General features: G+C 37.0%; 1 non-coding gene across 1 annotated transcript; it reads right to left on the reverse strand.

The window, feature by feature from the left end:
- Positions 1 to 16,932: 16,932 nt before the first annotated feature.
- Positions 16,933 to 17,039, reverse strand: LOC128289972 (small nucleolar RNA R71). Its single transcript, XR_008279612.1, has one exon. It is a non-coding gene; the product is annotated as a small nucleolar RNA R71 (small nucleolar RNA).
- Between the last annotated feature and the right edge of the window lie 1,019 nt (positions 17,040 to 18,058).

The following is an 18,058-nucleotide window of genomic DNA, read 5'->3' on the forward strand; positions in this document are numbered from 1 at the left end:
AAATTTCGTCCTCGAAATTTACCTGAGAATAGATGGGGGTACTGAGCTCTCATAGTTTCTTTCAGTTCCCAAGTCGCTTCTTCCACCTTATGACTTTTCCATAGCACTTTCACTAGAGGAACCCTTTTATTTCTTAATGCTTTTATCTCTGGTGCTAGAATCTCAATTGGTTCTTCTTCATAAGACAAATCCAGTTGAATCTCAATATCTTCAATAGAAATGACATGAGAAGGATCTGATCTATATCTGCGTAGCATTGAAACATGAAACACATCATGTATCTTCTGTCATTCCGGAGGTAAAGCTAATCGATAAGCAACTGGTCCGATCCTTTCAACAATTTCATATGGCCTAATGTAACGAGGGCTCAATTTACCTTTCTGACCAAATCTCAACACTTTCTTCCATAGAGAAACTTCAAGAAATACTTTATCCTCAACTGAATACTCAATGTCCCATCATTTCAAATCAATGTAGGACTTTTGTCTATAAAATGCAACTTTTAATCTTTCTTGTATTTTCTTGGCTGTCTCTTCTGTTTCTTGAATCAATTTCGGTCCAATCACTTTTCTTTCATTTAGTTCGGTCCAACAGACAGGTGATCTACATCTTTGTCCATACAATGCTTCATACGGAGCCATCTTAATAATTGATTGGAAACTATTATTATACACAAATTCAACTAAAGGTAAATAACGTTCCCAACCTGATTCAAAATCAATGATGCAAGCCTGAATCATATCTTTTAATATTTGAATTACCCGTTCGGACTGTTCATCAGTCTGTGGATGAAATGCTGTGCTGAAATTAAGCCGTATGCCTAATGATTCATGTAACTGTCTCCAAAATCTTGATGTAAATCGAGGATCTCGATCTAAAATTATAGATATTGGAATACCATGCAATCTAACAATTTCTCGAATATACACTACTACAAGCTTCTGCAATGACCAATATGTATTGACTACTATAAAGTGAGCTGATTTTGTAAGTCGATCAACAATTACCCAAATGGCATTCTTTTTGCTTGCCGATAGTGGCAACCCCGTAACAAAATCCATTGTGATGCGATCCCATTTCCACTCAGGAATACTTATCGGCTGAAGCAATCCAATAGGAACCTGATGTTCTGCCTTTACTCGCTAACATGTAAGACATTTACCAACATATTCAATTATATCTCTTTTCATTCTAGACCACCAATACAAATCTCGTAGATCACAATACATCTTTGTGCCTTCCGGGTGTAAAGCAAATGAACCATCGTGTGCCTCTCGGAGTATTAACTCTTTCAATTCAAATTTAGCAGGAACACAAACTTGATCTCGGTACCTTAAACATCCATTTGCATCAATGCTGAAATTTTCTACCGTACCAGTCTGTATCATCTCTCTTTTCTTCAACAATTTATCATCTTTCAATTGAGCTGATTTAATCTAGTTGAACATCATTGGTTTAACTTTTAATTCAGCTATCAAACTCCCATCATCACAGATATTGAGCCGTGCAAACATTGCTCTCAAATCAATTGCAGCTTTTCTACTCAAAGCGTCAACCACTACTTAGCTTTTCCTGGATGATAATCTATAACACAATCATAATCTTTTAAAAGCTCGATCCACCATCTCAGTCGTAAATTCAATTCTTTTTGGGAGAGGAGATATTTCAAACTTTTATGATCCGTATAAATATAGAATTTCTCACTGTATAGATAGTGTCTCCAAATCTTCAAGGCAAAAATCACTGCTGCTAGCTCCAAGTCATGAGTTGGATAGTTACGCTCATGTGGTTTCAACTGACGAGATGCATAAGCTATTACTTTCCCTTCTTGCATCAGTACACAATCCAAACCACTTAATGAAGCATCACTATATACAATAAAATCTTTTCCCGATTCTGGTAACGTCAAAATTGGTGCCTCTGTCAACATTTACTTCAACTTTTCAAAACTTTCTTGACATTAATCATCCCATACAAATGGTACATTCTTTTGTAACAGTTTGGTCATCGGCAAAGCTATCTTCGAAAATCCATTTACAAATCTTCTATAATACCCAGCTAGACCAAGAAAGCTATGTACCTCTGATACGTTTCTTGGTGGTTTCCACTATACAATTGCTTCAATCTTCTTTGGATCAACTCGAATTCCATCTGCAGATACTACCTGACCCAGGAATACAACCTCTGACAACCAAAATTCACATTTACTGAGCTTTCCATACAATTTTTTTCCCGTAGTATCTGTAGTACAATCCTAAGATGCTGATCATGCTCTGAATCTAACTTCGAATAAACTAGTATATCATCAATAAAAACTACTACAAACTGGTCTAAATATGGTTGAAAGATATGATTCATGAGATCCGTAAAAGTAGCTGGAGCATTTGTCAACCCGAATGGCATTACTAAGAACTCATAGTGACCATACCTTGTATGGAAAGCTGTCTTTGCAACGTCGCTTCCTTTTACTTTCAACTGGTAGTAGCCTAACCTTAAGTCAATCTTCAAAAATATAGAAGCTCCTCTCAACTGAGCAAACAAATCATCAATGCGAGGAAGTGGATACTTGTTCTTAATTGTCACCTTATTCAATTGTCTATAGTCAATGCAGAGTCGCATCGAGCCATCTTTCTTCATAACAAATAATACCGGAGCTCCCCATGGTGATATACTCGGTTGAATAAAACCACAGTCTAATAATTCTTGCAACTGTTGTAACACCCCAAACCCGGCCCAGACGTTATGGCCGAATCTGACGTGCCACATTGGAGTTGAAAACCCACGTTCCGTTTTAGTGTTTTAAAACCATACATTTTATTGAGTTAACAAAGTGTATGGAAGCTGGGCACCAGGTAGGTATTCGAGACAGAGGAGGTGAGCCATGAAGGTCGCTTAAGTACCAAGCTCTTTAATTGGATCCAATCCTAGACATGCCCACAACCATAGCCACACTTTGTTATATCGAGTTTAAATTTGTTTAAGTGGACGTCTTTGATAAATCGATTAATCGTGGTGTTGAGATATTTTGAAAACAAGTATCATTTTGAAAACACGTCCTAAGTCTAGCCCATTTGAATAATTATTAACCAATTTTTTAAAGTTATTAAAATTAAAATAATTTCAAAAGAAATAAAAGGAAAGTTAAAATTGGCCTTATTACAACCCAAAAATAAATAATAATTAAAGGAAATTAAATGAAAACCAACACTTATTTAAAAGCCCAAAGATGATCACCGTGGCCACTCAATCCTCTCCTACCCAAGTCCCCACATCAAGGCTCACCTGCAAGGTTAAGGAAAGGGGGGTGAGTTTGGAAACTCAGTGTGCAACAAGCCCCTTTCAGAGCCCAAAAACAATAACAGCCTGTTGGGTCTAAGCCCAAATCCAATCTCAACATATACTGGGCCATAGCCCTTTTCATGTTTCATATTCCATAACACTGGGCCGAAGGCTTTTCATATTTCATATTACTGGGCCGAAGCCTTTACTGTAAATGGTATGGCCCTTAGGCCCATTTCAATGTCACATATAATTTCAATGAAAGAATGCAACCCATTTGGGGAGACTACTCAACCCACCATCCGCTACTCTCCACCCGTACCAACCAACACACCATGTGGGGATTAACTCGACCCACCCCGCCATACTCTCCACTGGCAGCATAGCTGCTTTATCATATAACTGGAGGCCTAGCCTCTTTTAATAACTGGGGCAAAAGCCCTTTCAATAACTGGGGCATAAGCCCTTTTATAACTGGGGCATAAGCCCTTTTGATAACTGGGGCATAAGCCCTTTTGATAATCAGGGCATAAGCCCTTTTCACTTCCTCCATCCATATAAAACCCAACCCAATGCGTTATGATTACATCATGTGCATATCATACATATCATGTGCATATCATACATGTCATGTGCATCTCATACATACCATATTTATCAAAATCCCATGTATTAAAATCATACATAAACCCTAGGGGTATAATGGTCATTTTTACCTAGGGGCAAAACGGTCATTTTCATGGTATAAGGGTAATCTCATAATTTTACCAAAAATTAGGGTTTCCATGTTCATTAACGATTACTACAATCCATGGGTGCAAACAATGATTCTGGCCCATTTTTAGCGAAATCGAGTTATTGGGCCTAAAACCCCTAATGGGCCCTACTTAGCCAATTTCGTCATCTAGGCCCATTTAGCCTATATTCCATAATGGTTTTATCAGTCTCGATACGCAATTTAACTAGTTTTCATATTCTACCAATTTTACCCAAATTCTGAATTCCATCATCACATACCAAATTTTAGAAATTTACTTAAAATATCAGGAATCGCGAAAACCCGAAAATCAGGATGTTACAACTCTACCTCCTTAAAGAAATTTCGGCCTCAAAATTTACCTGGTCCAAACAGTTGAGGGTACTGCTGACGCATTGCCTCTTCGGTCTCCCAGGTAACTTCTTCCTTGCCATGGTTCCTCCAAAGTACCTTCACCAACGGGACTGACCTCTTTCTCAACACCTTGGCATCACGATCAAGTATTTGCACAGGTTCCTCTTCAAAGGTCAAATCCGATCAGTACCTCAATTTACGCAAATCGCACGATATGAGTTGGGTCGAACGATATCGCCTTAGCATGGACACATGGAAGACATCGTGAATGCGATCCAGTTCTAGAGGTAACTCTAGTTGATAAGCCACCGGCCCTATCCGCTTAATGATTCGATAAGGTCCAATAAACCGTGGGCTCAACTTACCCTTCTTACCAAATCTCAAGATCTTCTTCCAAGGCGAAACTTTCAAAAAGACCATGTCTCCTACCGCATATTCAATATCCTTACGCTTCAGATCGGCATAAGACTTTTGTCGATCCGCCGCCTCTTTAACCTCTTCCGATTACCTTAATCTTGTCTTGATGATCTGCTACCAACTCGGTCCAAGTATTTGCCTTTCCCCAATTACGCCCAACAAGTAGGCGGCGACACCTTCGCCCATATAGTGCCTCATATGGAGCCATCTGAATACTTGCTTGATAACTGTTGTTATCGCGAACTCCGCTAAGGGCAAATGGTCCTCCCACCGCCTTTAAACTCAATAGCACAACCCTCAACATATCCTCTAAAATCTGAATAACCCTCTCGATCGCCCATCCGATCGAGGGTGAAAAGCCGTACTAAAATCCAATCGCGTTCCCAATGCCTCATGCAACTTCGCCAAAACCGAGATGTAAACCTTGGGTCTCGATGCGAAATTATCGATCTTGGCACACCATGCAACCGTACTATTTCGCCACATACAATCGCCAACTTCAAGTGAGTAATCGGTTCGGACAGGTATGAAATGAGCGATTTCGTGAGTCTATCCACAATCACCCAAACCGAATCCTTCTTAGAAGGTGTCAACGGCAACCCACTTACAAAGTCCATAGTTACCCTTTCCCACTTCCAAAGTGGTATCTTTACCGACTGTAACAATCCCGAAGGTAGTTGATGCTCGGCCTTCACTTGTTGACATAATCTGAGCTTTCAATTCTACCAACTCCTTTGGTGCCATCCGATAAGACGCAATGGACACAGGAGCTGTTCCAGGTAGTAAGTCGATTCCAAACTCGACTTCTCTGTTCGGGGGTAATCCAGGAAGTTCATCTGGGAATACATCCTGAAATTCCTTAATAGTCCTAACCGACTCCACCGTTATCTCCTCAAGTCCCGTTTGACTTACAAAGGCCAAGTACGCCTCACAACCTTTCCGGATCAACTTCTCGGCTCTTAACGCCGAAACAACATTGGATAAATAATCCCTTCGTTCCCCTATGACCATTATCTCCTCATCTTTGACAGTTCTTAGTACCATCCTCTTTGCAGCACAATCCAACGTCGCCTTGTGCTTAGCTAACCAATCCATTCCCAAAATAAGATCAAAATCCCGAAATGGCAGCTCCATCAAATCTCCTTCAAAGATTTTATCTTGTGTCACTAACGGTACTGCCCTAAAAATTTTATCTACCTTAACCGAATGTCCCAATGGACTTATTACTGATACCCCACTTATAGTCTTCTCAGGAAGCACATCCAAAGCCCCAGATACATCACAAGCAACATACGAGTGGGTGGAACCCACATCAATCAAAGCAGTGTAAGGCATGCTATGAATGAAGAACGTACCAGTTATAACATCAGGAGCGTCACCCTCCTCACAATGTCGTGCAGCATAAACCAACGCCGGTTGTCGAGCTTCAGCATGACCAGCACCTCTGCTAGGTGCCCCACGTCCTCGTCCATTACCATTGCCACCTCTACCTTGCCCACGACCCCTCTGTGGTGGTGGTCCTCCTCGCCGTGGTTGGACATCCCTTTGCTCTGCCACTAGCTCCTGAGCTGTCCTCCGAGGACACTCTCTGAACTTATGCTCCTTTGACCCACATCGAAAACATGCTCCAGTTCGTTTCCAGCACTCCCCATATGCACCCTACCACAGTCCCTGCAAGCCTGCGGTCTATAAGTATTTACTGGAACTGCTCGAACCGGTTCCTCCATCCTTGCTCTTTTAACACTTCGATTCGTGGCACTCGAGGGTCTGAAATCCCTCTTGAATCTGGGTCGATCCTTCTCACGATTCATCACTCACTCACTTCACCTCCTCACTATCTTAGCCTTTTCTACCAAAGCAAAAAACCACGCTCCCTCCGTGGAGCTATCAATATCCTAAGCTCATCGCGGAGACCATCCTCGAAGTGGACATCAAGCTCAGATTCGCTTACCACTATACCACTAGCATATCGACTCGGCCTCAAAATTACGCCTCATACTGCCTACGGTCTTATCACCTTGAGTCGATTCAGAATTCCTTTCGACGAGCATCCACATAGCTTGCTCCAACATACCTCCCTTTAAAGGCGCTTTTGAACAATTCTCGTGTTACTTGCTTAATTGGGGTACTCTCTCTTATGGTGATCCACCATCGGTATGCTTAAATCACGTAGCAACGACACGCCTCCTTTCACTTTTTTCTCCACCGAGCGCCTAGATCGTCCATGATCCGCTCAGAGCCTCCACCAATATTCGCCACATTCGGGCCACTCCAGATACACCCCTAAATACCTCTCTCCGTTGGCGGAGTCACTCCGATATAGACCCTATTCACCGTCCCAAGATTAGCTCCAGCCACTCTTTCTAAAACCCTTAACATGGCTTGGGATAAAGCGTCATCCCCACACCGATCATAAGACCGGTCTCCGTTGCTTGCGGCACACTGGCTCCTCACCGGCCTATGCCCCGAGGATGAAGATTCAGCTTGCACCCTTCGCGACCACGTCCATGCCCTCGCCCACGAGCTCCTCTAGTACTCAAATCGAATTATCGATTTACGAATTTTATGGAATTAGTATAACGTTCCACCGCTTATTAAGAAAATGTCTTATGTAGATATAGCGGTCCAAGGATTGTTTTCGTATCATCATAGCCTAGCTACAGCCTCATTCCTACTGTTTACTGCTCTACCCTAGCTAAGGTATCATAGTAGGGTCTCAAAGACTATTCATAATATCATATCAATATCATATATTGTAAGGAAAATATACTTACAGACTTGGTGCCGGGATTCATGCGCCACTTCTTTCTCCAAAAAACCATGTTTTGATTATCGAAAATAGAATTTCAAAACTTTGATTTGAAAACTCCCTTTATTTTGAACTCTTGATTAAAAAAGAAAGATGGTACCTTTTTAACATATATTTTCCATAAAACATCTTTAAAATGAACTTTTCGAAACCATTTCCAAAAATACCCTTCTTAGGCCTAAGTTTTCAAATAGATTTTCGGACCGATCCACGTAGAGTTGTTGCAACCTAGGCTCTGATACCACTAAATGTAACACCCCAAACCCGGCCCAGACGTTATGGCCGAATCTGACGTGCCACATTGGAGTTGAAAACCCACGTTCCGTTTTAGTGTTTTAAAACCATACATTTTATTGAGTTAACAAAGTGTATGGAAGTTGGGCACCAGGTAGGTATCCGAGACAGAGGAGGTGAGCCATGAAGGCTACTTAAGTACCAAGCTCTTTAATTGGATCCAATCCTAGACATGCCCACAACCATAGCCACACTTTGTTATATCGAGTTTAAATTTGTTTAAGTGGACGTCTTTGATAAATCGATTAATCGTGGTGTTGAGATATTTTGAAAACAAGTATCATTTTGAAAACACGTCCTAAGTCTAGCCCATTTGAATAATTATTAACCAATTTTTTTAAAGTTATTAAAATTAAAATAATTCCGAAAAGAAATAAAAGGAAAGTTAAAAATGGCCTTATTACAACCCAAAAATAAATAATAATTAAAGGAAATTAAATGAAAACCAACACTTATTTAAAAGCCCAAAGATGATCACCGTGGCCACTCAATCCTCTCCTACCCAAGTCCCCACATCAAGGCTCACCTGCAAGGTTAAGGAAAGGGGGTGAGTTTGGAAACTCATGTGCAACAAGCCCCTTTCGAGCCCAAAACAATAATGACTGTTGGGTCTAAGCCCAAATCCAATCTCAACATATACTGGGCCATAGCCCTTTTCATGTTTCATATTCCATAACACTGGGCCGAAGCCTTTTCATATTTCATATTACTGGGCCGAAGCCTTTACTGTAAACGGTATGACCCTTAGGCCCATTTCAATGTAACATATAATTTCAATGAAAGAATGCAACCCATTTGGGGAGACTACTCAACCCACCATCCGCTACTCTCCACCCGTACCAACCAACACACCATGTGGGGATTAACTCGACCCACCCCACCATACTCTCCACTGGCAGCATAGCTGCTTTATCATATAACCGGAGGCCTAGCCTCTTTTAATAACTGGGGCAAAAGCCCTTTCAATAACTGGGGCATAAGCCCTTTTATAACTGGGGCATAAGCCCTTTTGATAACTAGGGCATAAGCCCTTTTTCACTTCCTCCATCCATATAAAAACCCAACCCAATGCAGTTATGATTACATCATGTGCATATCATACATATCATGTGCATATCATACATGTCATGTGCATCTCATACATACCATATTTATCAAAATCCCATGTATTAAAATCATACATAAACCCTAGGGGTATAATGGTCATTTTTACCTAGGGGCAAAACGGTCATTTTCATGGTATAAGGGTAATCTCATAATTTTACCAAAAATTAGGGTTTCCATGTTCATTAACGATTACTAACAATCCATGGGTGCAAACAGTGATTCTGGCCCATTTTTAGCGAAATCGAGTTATTGGGCCTAAAACCCCTAATGGGCCCTACTTAGCCAATTTCGTCATCTAGGCCCATTTAGGCTATATTCCATAATGGTTTTATCAGTCTCGATGCACAATTTAACTAGTTTTTATATTCTACCAATTTTACCCAAATTATGAATTCCATCATCACATACCAAATTTTAGAAATTTACTTAAAATATCAGGAATCGCGAAAACCCGAAAATCAGGATGTTACAACTGTATCTTCAGATCTTTTAACTCTGTAGGTGACATCCGATACAGAGGTATAGAGATTGGAGCTGTGCCTGGATAAACCTTAATACCGATCTCGACCTCCCTATCTGGCGATAAACCCGATAATTCTTCAGGAAATACATTAAGAAACTCACAAACTGTCTGAATTTTACTGCACTGGCTTCTAACTGAATCTGAATTAATAATATATGCCAAATATGCTAAACAACCCTGCTGAAGTAATTTACTAGCCTTTATTGCTAAAAAAATTCGTGCTAGCCCACTAGTACGAATACCATTTACTTCAACCACACCTTTACTCGCTGTCTAAATGCTGAATCTCTTTTTAGAGCAGTCCAAAATCACTTCATGTTCAGATAACCAGTCCATTCCCAATATTTTATCAAAATCCCCAAATGGCATAATTAACAAGTCAACCGAAAAATTTTTATTCTGTATAATCAACGAGCATCTTGGACAGACCTGGTTCACTAACACTGTTTGCCCCAACGGACTAGACACCTCAATAGACACTCTAGATATTTCAGACTTTAATTTTCTCAATTCAACTAATTTTGAATTAATATAGGAATGCGAAGATCCAGGATCAATTAAAGCATGAACAGGCTCAGAATATAATAGAAATATCCTATTACCACATTATGAGCATCACCTTCGTCGCGGGTTCTAACCACATATGCTCTAGCCGGCACCCTAGCTTCAGACTGCTCGGTCACTATGTCATTCCCTCTTCTCGTACCTCCTCCTCTAGATACTGATCCACCTCTGCCCGATCCTCTACCTCTAGTAGTAGAGACTAATCTCTGTGATGTCACAGGTGTAGCACTATCATTCTTTGGGCAATCTTTAATATAATGGTCTGTAGATCCACATTTAAAACACCCTCTAGTCAATATCCAACATTCACCTCTGTGCTTTTTCCCGCAATGTTCACAATCTAGAATATTAACATCTCGGGACGTACCTCTTACATTACCGATAGATACTGTAGTTTGTTTCCCCTGACTCTTTTCTCTTTTATCTGATCTAAAACTAGATCTCCATTCACTTCGGGAATCCTTGGATCTTTTAGGTCAAGGGTTCGAACTTGCAGTTCCCATACGTTTCCCAACCAATTTAAAAGTTTCAAACTTTTTGTCAAATCCTAAGACTTGCTCTACCATCTTGGCACACTCAATCAAATCAACAAATTCAGTAATACGTTGAGATACCAACTGTAATTTGATCTCAGCTCGTAGACCCTATAAAAATCTCTTACAACTGTCAGCTTCAGTTGGAATAAACTCTGAGGCGTATCTGTTGAGTCTCGAGAATTCTCTCTCATAATCTATTACTGACATGTCACCCTGTTGCAACGTCAAAAACTCTTGCTTCTTGTCTTCGATATACATTTCTCCAATATATTTCTTTTGAAACTTTTTCTGAAATAGATCCAAAGTTATCTAATTCTTTAGTAAATGTCGAACCACTGATTCCCACCATACATAAGCCTCCCCTTGCAGTGATGATATAACACATAACAGACTTTTCTGAGGGGTGCAATCTAGTTGTTGGAATACTCTTTTGTTCAACTCCATCCAATTTTTAGCTATAGACGGATCAACTCCCTTCAGACCTGAGAATTCTATGGCACCATATTTTCTTAATTCCTTAATTGAGGACCGTCTAGGAATAGATACAGTCGTAGTAGCAGGTATAGACTCCACTGCTCGCTGAAGAGCATCAGCTAACATTTTTACTAATTCAGATTCATTTCTACCTTTTTCATCTCTTTCTACATTAGGGGGTTGGTTTCTAACTGGATTTACACTGGGAGTAGCTGACTCTGTTTTGTCTAAATCGTACGACTCTTCATCCCTAGTGAACATTGCTTCATTTATATTATCAAGGTGTTTATCAGACATCTTTAATCTATAAAACAAAAACAATTAGATAGGTCAGCATCAAAATATCCCGACTGAGTTTTGACTTGACTGTGGCATGTACTTCTAGACTCACTTACAAGCTCGATTTAATTCAAGAATCGACTAAACTTGATAGCTCTGATACCGATAAAATGTAACACCCCTTAACCCCAACCTATCGTCGGAGCAGGGTTACGACGCATTACCGAAATTAAACACTAATAATGAACAACACTGAGTCATAAATCTATATTTCAATTTTAAATTTCTCAAATTCTACCTTTAAGACCCTAATTTCGACTTACGATGCCCAAAATATACTTAGGAAGTGCTTTGGGATTAAACCGGGAACTTTGGAAACTTTTTCTTGAGAATAGGGGCACACGTCCGTATGGCCTGGGACATGCCTGTGTGGCCTGCCCGTGGGCCTCCCATGGCTATGAGGCCAGCCCATGGGCAGATCTGACTTACTCACATGGCCGTGGGACTAACCTGTGGGCAAGTCTGACTTTACCACACGGCCTGGGCACACGCCCATGTGACTAGACCGTGTGAAAACCTAATTTTCACCATTTTTAAGCTATTTTCACATACTAAACACACCTAATTCATGCCCAAAACATTTACTTATAAATCCTGATCAAATAACATTCATCAAACCTTTCAAACTTAGCAAATTTTCATTCATTCATTTCATTACCTCTTAAGGATTATGCACCACATTTACATTCAAAATATAAAACACTTACAAGTGACAAACACCAAACCTAGTACATGCCATATTTCTAAAAGATAGATGCATCACCAAAATTGAGATGAGGTCGGGATTGACTTGGATGCTTGACTGAACTTCAACTCTACCTAACCTGAGCACGGGAAACAACCGTACGCTGAGTATAGGAAATACTCAGTGGTATTATCATAATTCAAATTATAACAACAATAAATTATCATAACATACATAGATAATTAGCAAATCATACATCCAAATCATATATATAAATTCATACCAAACTATCATATTTCCATTATATCATTCCCAATGATAGATCCTATAAATCATCAATGAGATTTCAAATAACTCATGAACCATTGATTCATCTCTAAACCACATATAATTATTCAATTCACATTTCAAATATAAACATTTCATGATCCTTTGGTTCGTACCTTCAATCTCTTTACAAATTTCATCTCACATTCCATCTTACAATATCACTTTCTCATTTCATTCAATAGCTCAATTAATCAAATTCATTTGATTTTATTATTTCACTTATTTTCCCCTATTAACATGACTCGGACTTCGGCGAATACACGGATCCAACCAAACACACCAGAATGGCGACCAACGCCTCATCGGATAGTTCGAAGCAAATAAGTGACGACCAACGTCTTATCGCCTAAGCCGAAGCAAAGTGGCGACCAACGCCTCATCGAATCTATCCGAAGCAATAATGACACACCAAGTGTCTCATCGACTCGAAGTCAAAGTATCCCTGAACCTTTCCAATCCTATGGCATGCCAACTATATCCACTAAGCCCGACTACTTAATAGGGTATCGGATTACTTCCTTTATTTCAGTCAATTCACATCAATTGCACTTTGACCATATTTTCTCACATATTTCTCAATTCAAATTCATATGCATACCAACATTACTCAATTCAATTATACAATTCAATTTCACATACATATATTTATTCATCAAATAAATCTAATTCACATTCAACTTAAATATCAACATTTACCTCACATTCAAATTCCATACACATTTATTAAAATTAAACATTTAATAAGAAATAACTTGAATTATGATAATACAAACCGATATTTTTCTCGAGCTATTCCTCGATCACTTTTTTCTTTTGCCTTCGTATTCGACGTCTCGGATTCCTTGTTTACTACGAGAATTAGCATAAGTACAATTAATTAATAACACACATATTTTATATAAAATAATAACTTTTCATGCAACTTTTACCTAAATCCCAAATTTGTCATAACCATTTTCATCTTCTTCCTTTTTACAATTCACATCATTTTCTTATTCAATTTCCATCAACACTTCAATATAACCATAAAATTTTCATCATTTTACCATAATTTCAAACTTCTTTCAATTTAGCCCATAAACTCAAAACTTATAGCCTAGTTTACAATTTAGTCCTCTAATCAATTTTAATCAATGATTCAATCAATTTAATCCATAATTTCATCATTTGCTCAACATAAACCCTTTCAAAAAATCTATTAATTTTCAATATTTCCACATAAACTCAAAAGTATTCAACTCTAGGACTTCAAAAACATCAAAATCACAAGAAAATGGCTTAATTAAACTTACCAATTAAAACTTCAAGCATTAAAACCCTAATTTCTCCTTTTTCTTTTCTTTTTTTCTTTTTTCTTTCTATTTTGTTTCTTCTCTGTAACTATTTCCATTCTTTTCTTTTATCCTTTATTTTATTACATTATTTACTTAATTAATGTTTAATTATAAAATATCTATAATAACAAATAAAAATAATACATGTGTATTTATACATACATGTACACATGTGTTAATTTATCACCATACATTTGTCATTATCTCAATTAATTATTGATAATAATTATAATAATAATAATAATAATAGTAATAATAATAATAATAATAAATAAATTAAAAATATCTTTTACTTAATTTATAAGTAAATATATATATTATATACATTTGTAGTAATAATTTAAATACACATGTATTTATTCTCTATCTTACACATGTCACTAATTTGGTTTAATTACTAATTTAGTCCCTTATCATTTTCTCTATTTTAACATTAATCTTTTACACTCTATTCAATTTAGTCCTTCTTAATAATTACTTCTAATTAAACTAAATTCACCTAATCAAAATCTAATTCAACCCATAACTAACTTCGTAAATATTTTTAATAAATATTTACGGATTCGTTTTCCCATGACGGAGGCCCTAAATTCACTTTTCCGATGCCCGAGAAATATGGGTTGTTGCATTTATACCATATGAACTTACCTAATCAAATTAGTGAACAAGTTGAATTTCCAATGACTAATCGATAAATTTGCCTTTTTCTCAATTATCCTCAGTTTTTTTCAATTCTCGATCTATATGATAATTCACTTCAATTTATTAATTCCCAATAGTTTATAATATATTATCATATGCATAGATCGATTCAATTCCCTAATTTTTTTCATTTTATTCAATTTAGTCCTTAAAGCCGAATTTGTTATAACTTTCAAATTTGAGCTTCGATTTCGAAATCGATCACAATTACATCCTTTTAAGACCATCTACTATCAAGAATTACAAAAATTCCACATCAAATTCAAAATCTATACACTTTAGTCCTATGTTCAAAACTAACAATTAAACTTTATAATCTAGTCCTTTTTCACTTCTAAGGTTAAAATCTAACAATTTAATACAAATTTCTTCAAAAAAACAACAACTTTAGAAATTTGAACAGTTTTAAAAATTGGTACATGAGTGAAAAATGCTGAATGTAGCATGTTTCAGTCTCATTCTTAATGCATTTTTGGATGATTATTCGAGTTAAAATGGTGAATTTTATGCTCCTAATCTTTTAAGTTCATGTTTCTATACTTAGGAGAGCATTTGGGAGTAGAATGAATGAAAATCAGAGCAAGTTTCAGGAGCCACATGGGTTGGACCATTCTAAATGAGCTAGACACATGATCGTGTGAGCCACACGGCCATATGACAGGCCGTGTGGATTTTTCGAATTGCACTCTAAATCACGGGAAAATGCAATTTTTAGTTTTTTTTGGGGCATTCTAAGACATATATATATATATATATATATATATATATATATATATATATCAAAGATAAGAAGAGGGGAACAAGCCGTTAGAGAATATTAAAGAATACAACTCGAAAAACACTATTGAAGCTAACTCTGAAGTAGATTTCCATCAAGATTGAAGATCTCCTTTTGATTTCTTTGAAGTTTATTATGAGTTTCTTTATTTCTTATGGTTATACTATCTTTCATATATTTTTATTTGCGATTATGAACTAATTTTATAAATACTTAGGGAGATGAACCCTATGATGAATTCTCTCTTTTGATTTCTTTTTTACGCGATAAATACTTGAATCTTGTTCTCAATTATATGTGATTAATTCTTGGTTTAATATTTTTAGACTATTAATCCATGTTTGATGTTCTTGAATCAGAGAAGGAAAAGTCCCTGTTTAAGAGTAGATCTAGCATAGTTGAGTGGAGTTGCATGCAATCCTAGCAATAGGATAACATAAATCTACCGAATTAGAGTCAAATCTAATAGGGGAATCTGTAAACTGAGTTAATACGATAATAAAGGTTTTAATTAGGAAGAAATTTCAATTAATCAACCTAGAGTCAGTTGTTGTTAGTCTTGAAGAGAGCTATTGGCATAATTTATGGATTTCTACAGATCAAGATACTAAGTGAAGAAATTGTTTAATTCAGATTGACAATGACAAATGAAATCTAGGTGGATTCTTTCTTGGGTATTGTTTTGCTTCTTGGTTGTTAATCCTTTCTTTTCCTAATTTATTCTTTTTCATGTTCTTTAGTTAATTAATTTAGTTAATTTTATTTCTAATCAATCACTCCAATTTTTCATTTAAATAATAGAAATTTGATAATTACTAGTACTTTTAGTCTTCATGGGAACGATATTTGTGCTAACCGTAACTATACTATTAATTGATAGGTGCACTTGCCTTTGTCGAATTCTTAGTTGGTTTACAACTTGCAATCAAGTTTTTGGCACTGTTGCCGACGACTAAAATGTTAGGAAAACTTTATTTCTATTAATTTAACCATTTTTCTATTTTTGTTTTTAATTTTATTTTTTATATTCTAATTTTTGTTTGTTTGTTTGATTCAGACAGGTTCTCTTGGTTCATGACTAGAGGAAACCCATCAGAACTGTTATTTTTTAATAGTGAGATTAAAAAAACTACTCGCAAAAATCATAGAGAGGTTAGAGAAGCAAGACAAGGTCAACAGAATATAGTAGACGATCAAGAGGAAAATGATCTGACTGTGGAGGTGGGTGATAATCAAAATAATTAGCTACCTCTTGCTCTTCGTACTATTTTTTATTATGCTAAGTCCACTGTGATTAAGGTTGAATTGAGTATTGGGAGACTTGCCATTGTTGCAAACAATTTTGAGCTGAAGTCAAACAAAATTTAGATGGTACAACAGTATGTTCAGTTTGATGGTTTGCTAGATGAAGATCTGAATGCTTATTTGGGATGAAGATTTGAATTCTTATTTGGCTAATTTCTAGAGATTTGAGACACTTTGAAGATTAATGGTGCTACTGATGACACCATACACTTACGGTTGTTCCCATTCTCTTTGAAGAGTAAGGAAAAACAGTGGTTGAATTCATTGCCATGAGGTTCTATCACGACATGGGATTAGATGAGTGAGAATTTTTTGTTGAAGTGCTTCCCATTGGCTAAAACAGTTAAGTTGAGGAACGACATCTCTTCTTTTACTCAAATTGATTTGGAGATATTATATGATGCATAAGAGTAATTTAAAGATCTTTTGAAAATATGTCATCATCATGGAATACCTTTGTGGTTGCAAGTTCAAACCTTCTACAATAGTTTGAATCCCTCAACTAGGCAACTAATTGATGCAGCAACTGGTGAAACACTGAATAATAAAACATCTGAGGTAGCTCAAGAGTTTATAGATGAGATGTCATTAAATAACTATTAATGGCAAGTCATGAGAATGAAACTGATTAAAGTAGTCGGTGTTTTTAATATTGATGCAGTTTCTACGTTAGCAAATCAGGTTGAAGCTCTTGGTAAGAAAATTGATGGTTTGAAATTTTTTAAGCAGGTAAATTCGATATTGCACTGTGATGCAAATGGAGGGGAGATGACCAATCAATAATGTTTACTTTTCAGTTCTAGCATAGAGCATGAGCAAGTTTACTTTATTGGTAACAATTCTAGACCTCAAAATAACCCCTATAGTAATAACTATAATACAAGTTGGAGGAACCATCCAAATTTCTCTTAGGGTGGTCAAGGAAACCAAAGGTCACAAACCCCTCCGGGTTTTTGGCAACCTTATTAGCAAGAGAAGAAACCAAACCTTGAGGAGTTGATGGCTAAATTTCTTTTGATGTCAGAAACTCGATTTCAAAACACTAAGACAAATTTGAAAAATCATCAAGCATCAATTCAAGGACTTGAAAATTAGATTGGGCAGCTTGTCAAAATTGTTTCAGAAAGACCACAAGGTAGCTTACCTAGCAACACTGAAACTAACCCAAATGAGCAAATCCACACAATCACTGTTCGAACTGTGGAAAGGTTAGTTGAGCCTAAATAGAAACTGAAGCTAGAAGCTATTGGGAAAAATGATGAGGTTGAGGACATCAAAAAGGAGTAAAATTCAGTGGTTAGAGAATACAAACCTCGAATTCCATATCCAGTAGCATTGAAGATAGATCGTACAAATGAACAATATTGTAGCAGCCTAGTTTAGACCTTAGTCGGAATAGTGGTTTTGGAACCACAAATTCGAGTTAGAAAAATATTTTAATATTATTTTCTGTGTTCATTATATGTGAATT

Source organism: Gossypium arboreum, chromosome 2, assembly GCF_025698485.1.
Source record: "Gossypium arboreum isolate Shixiya-1 chromosome 2, ASM2569848v2, whole genome shotgun sequence".
In the NCBI taxonomy this organism is placed as follows: Eukaryota; Viridiplantae; Streptophyta; class Magnoliopsida; order Malvales; family Malvaceae; genus Gossypium; species Gossypium arboreum.